This window comes from Zosterops lateralis, assembly GCF_965231275.1.
Source record: "Zosterops lateralis genome assembly, chromosome: 2".
Lineage (NCBI taxonomy): Eukaryota > Metazoa > Chordata > Aves > Passeriformes > Zosteropidae > Zosterops > Zosterops lateralis.
In genome coordinates this window covers 4,017,729-4,022,792 of record NC_139763.1, presented here as the reverse complement: position 1 = coordinate 4,022,792, position 5,064 = coordinate 4,017,729, and positions in this window count along the sequence as shown.

The window sequence follows — 5,064 nt, the reverse complement described above, 5'->3', positions numbered from 1 at the left end:
CTGGAGTTTGGCAGAGAAGGAATTTCTGTGCTTTGACCCCAGCCCCATAGCTCAGGGGCTCAGGATTCCACAGCCACCCTCTCCCTCCCTATGTGCACTCTGAGCTATGATGTGTGCTGGTGTCTATCTTGGAATCATGGAATCATTTAGGTTGGGAAAAGGCCTTTAAGATCATCAAGACCAGCCATTCCCCCAGCACTGCCAAGGCCACCACTGACCCATGTCCCCAAGTGCCACATCTGCAAGGCTTTTAAACCCCTGCAGGGATGGTGACCCCAGCACTGTCCTGGGCAGCTCATTCCAAAGCTTGAAAATGAGCATTAATTGCATCAATTTTTCCACCTATCTCATCTAAACTTCCCTTGAGGCAACTTGAGGCCACTTCCTTTTGTCCTGTGCCTTGTTACCCAGGAGCAGAGCCTGAGCCCCACCCTCCTCTCAGGGAGTTTGGGAGAGGGAGAAGATCCTTTCTTCAGGATTTGGTTTCTCTTTGATCCACTGAGCTCCAGCCTTGTGCAATACAATAGGGAAGGGAAGGGAAGGGAAGGGAAGGGAAGGGAAGGGAAGGGAAGGGAAGGGAAGGGAAGGGAAGGGAAGGGAAGGGAAGGGAAGGGAAGGGAAGGGAAGGGAAGGGAAGGGAAGGGAAGGGAAGGGAAGGGAAGGGAAGGGAAGGGAAGGAAAGGAAAGGAAAGGAAAGGAAAGGAAAGGAAAGGAAAGGAAAGGAAAGGAAAGGAAAGGAAAGGAAAGGAAAGGAAAGGGTTCTTCTAGGTTCTTGCATTGTTTTGTGCCTCCAAGGTTCTTTCTCTGGGGCTATGTTTTCCTGAGGGATTACACTGCTGAGGAAGGAGAGGTGCTAACAGTTTTTTTCCACACCTCTCAGCAGAATCCCAGCTAGCTGGCAGGAAGACACTCTGTCTGACATCTTGCTCTACATGCCTAAGGAAGTGGCCTCTGCAGTCTCGGAAATACATTTCAAACTTTCAGCAAAGGAGGAAACACAGATAAGTTCTGTTCTGCTTCAAAATGTCACGGAATCACAAAAACATCAGGGTTGGAGGAGACCTTCGTGGCCATCCAGTGAGCAAAAAGGACTGAAAGGTGACCATATCCTCAGCCATTTCTCCTGCAGGCTGCTTAACAGGAGAGTTTGCAGGGAAAACACAATGTGAAGTAGAAGGTTTGATAGCTGTCAGATGTCAATATGATGGGGGGAAAAATGTTATCATCTTTAAAGGGGAATGGACAACTCAGAAGCAAATAATCTTATCAAAGGGAGAAGGTGAAGTTGTGTTTTCACCTTTTCATACATGCATTGGCACCTTGATTTTATTCCCACAAATTCTCTGCAATATTTTCTCACTTTCATGGGGAGATTAAGGTGCAGGGGAGTTAACTGGGGAGTCTGTGGTCAAAAATGGGCTTGGACGAGCTGGTATCAAAACTCAACTTCTCTTAAATCCAGTGACAGAGTTATTCCTCACAAATCCAACATTCTGAAAGAGAAAGGTACAGTGCCTCAAAGAAATTGTGGTCTCTAAAGCAGTCCCAGGTGTTCTCAGAGATTCATCCTTCCTCTCTCTGCAGTTCCTTCCTACTTTCATCCCTGGAGGTATTTAAAAGGGAAGATGTGACTCTCAAGGATGATTTTTAATAGTGGAGTTGGCAGTGTTGAGTTTATGGTTGATTCAGTAGATTCAAGGGTCTTTTCCAATCTAAATGATCCCAAATTGTCAGTGGCAGGAAGCCACCATGGTTCCCCACACCTAACTTGGACTCTTGTGCCCTTGATTTGTGTCATCCAACTCTGCACCTCGAGTAACTCATTAATTACTTTCCCCTGAGCTAAATGGAGACAAAAACTCGTTGAGATGAGTCTCAGCTGAGATTTGCTGCTCCCTCCCTGTGCTTCTTGCTTGGCAATGATGGGAACGACAAGCATCCTTCAGGATATTTGACATCAAAGCTAAAACTCACAATCTGCTTCCTGAAGGAATAACTCTCTTGAGTTCTCAGCTCCCCAGATGATATGTCAAGCATATTTCCAGCCTCATGAAGTTGTCAATAAATGCAGACAGACAGACAGACAGACAGACAGACAGACAGAGTTATCTCCTTTAACACTGATATTCTCACATTGAAGAGAAGACTGTAAGCAAGTTTTATTACTTGGAAGGTGGATGAACAGATGTGGTGGCTGGAAAAGTGGCCAGAAACCCCAACTGGGGGCTGGCACTGCCCTGGCAAAGCTCCTGAACAGTTTAATTTCTCTCCAATGACTTTCACAAAGAGTTTTCTTAGGAGGAAATCTCTCAAACACAGTTTGTTGGCTCAGACGTGCTCTCATCCATGGCCCAAGTTGCCTTCTGGACCTGCCATTCCACCCCCTTCATTAAGCAACACAATGAAGCACCTCATGTTTATTTTCCCCCAAAACAAACAATTGACTAATCCTATCCACTTTGTGGTGGGAAATCACGTCTTTTACACTTCAGCAGCCTGTGAAACTTGACAATCAATCATCCCAAAGTGCCAACAGCCACATCCTATGACATATATGGATCTGTAGGAAGCATAGCTTGAAGCCTTTCTAATTTTAGCTCCTTTCAGAATACGAGAAGTTTCAAGCATCAATCATCCAAGGAAAATGCTTTACATACCAAAGTGTCACCAAAAAAAAAAAAAAAAAAAAAAAAAGAGAACAGCCTGCTGGTTTGTGTGTAACTGGGGTGCACTGGAAAGATTTTGCATCCATGGATTCCTGAAGCCTGTGAAATGCTCTGTACTCTGTGTTAACCTTCTCCCAGTAAAGCAGGAATACAAAAATGCAGACAGCATTCCTCCAAGTGCATTTAAGCCAATAGCTCACAAATTTGTGCCACTGATTTTCATTTGGCTGTAGTTTAGAAAAGATTTAATTCTTTGCCCAGTTGCACTAAATTACTGCAGAAAGTATTAAGCTTATGTAAGCAGAATTAACGTTGTGGCTAAAACCACCGAGCAGCAGCCGGCCCCCCGTTTATCCCTGGCATACTTACAGCCTCCTTTTCTCCTGGCAGGAAGGATGACCAGCACATGCTGATCCCAAGGAATGCCCCAAATTCCTCTGCTGGCTGTAGGATCTTCTTGCTATCCCATTTGCTGTTTCACCCCAGTCACCAGCTGTCGAAGAGTCTCCATGGTTTGCATCATGAGGCAGATTTTATTGGACACACTGCTGGTGTGTGATACCTTTCAAGCATAAGCTAAAACAATTAACAACCATATCTGTGTTTCTTAGTAATTTTGCTTAACTAAGGGCCAGCACAGACTTGCACAGGCCTGTACTGTCTTGCATATCTTCCTCCTTCAGGGTCTTGCCTTGACTTCCTAGGGCTTGTAGCCCTCTGTCACATCTACTCCTATCATGAGTTCAGCAGTACTTTGAGTCCTGATTCTGAGCTGTACTCCCCAAACCAGGGCAGTGTGTCCCTCCCACGTGGGAGGCTTAGCATTCCTCACATTCCCTGCCAGCCTTCCCAGATTAGACCCTCTCCAGAAGATCACTGCTGTGTTTCTGCCTTAACAGGAACGTGCAAAAATTTTGTCTCAAGCCCAAAGTCTGCCTGACGTCCTGAGCACACTCAGGGTTTTTTGTTCCAGGGGGAAAAGTGGAGCTTGTGGTTAATCAGCCACAGGAAGCTCAGGCAGCCTGGAAATACATCAAGGCATAGCACATGTTGGATTTACCACATTTCCAGAGTGATTAACAGTGCTGTGTTTATATTGTCCACCATGCTCCCAAAAGTCCTTCTGCTCAAGACCTCTGCACCAGCAGTGACTGGCGTCCTGATTTGGTTGCTGGTGAGATACTGAAAATTTTCCCCAGGAAGAGGAATTACCTGCAGGAACATAAGAAATGTTAAAATCAGTTCCTCACCTAACGTGGTATTCAGTCTTTGAAAGTGGAAATGGGCAAAACTATTTAGGTAGAGGAAGTCTGGCATATTTAAATCCTTTTGCCCTCAGTACCCAGCTTCTGTGATTCTTTGGATTCGGGATGTTTAGGACCCATCCCAGGATGTGGTATCCATTTATGAACTTCCTGTTCCTAACATTGCCTGATCCCTTCCTTGACCTGTTTACATTGTAACATCCTTTGACGACGAATTCCAAAATTTCCTGACTCACTGCATAAAAACATTCTCTCTCTTTTCTCCTTCAAGCTGATCTATTAATTTCATTGTGTCTGCTAATTTTCATTATGGTGTTGCAGGATTTTCTGACTCACTGTTCTGCATTCATCTTTATGATTTTTTTTGTAGCTGCCTTGGCTTCCTCTCCAAATTGAAGTGTCTTTTCAGCCTCCTCATGGAACAGCTGTTTCATCCTCTCCAGCTGCCATTTTTCTCAGCATTTCTCACTTCCCCAGGTCTTCCCTGAGACCAGACTGCACAACCTGTTCAAGATGTCAACACAGCCAGGTCTGTATGGCTGCAAAGCCCTGCCATCCTGCTGACAGTGCACTTCCCTGGGTCTTGGCCACTGCTGCACCTTGAGCTGATGATTTTGGAAGGACGTGGAGCTCAAGGAGAGAGCCCAGAGGAGGCTCCAGGATGAGCAGAGGGATGGAGCAGCTCTGCTGGGAGGAAAGGCTGGCACAGCTGGGATTGTTCAGCCTGGACAGGAGAAGCTTTGGGCTGAGCTCAGGGTGGCCTTGCAGGGCCTGAAGGAGCCCCAGGAAACCTGGAGAGAGACAATTCCCAAGGGCCAAAGGGACAGGACACAGGGAATGGCTTCAAGCCAACAGAGTGGGTTTAGATTGGATATTGAGAAGAAATTCTTCATTGTGAGAGGTCCTGGCACAGGGTGCCCAGAGAAGCTGTGGCTGCCCCATCGCTGGAAATGTCCAAGGCCAGGCTGGACATTTCCAGAATGAGCAGAAACTGGATGATCCTTAAGGTCCCTTCCAACCCAAACCATTCCATGATTCTCTGATTCCATGACTTTGCACAGCCCACAGCCCTAATGATGGAGAAAACCTCTGTGTGCAGAGTTAAATTAAAGCTTTTGCAGACAAAGAACAGA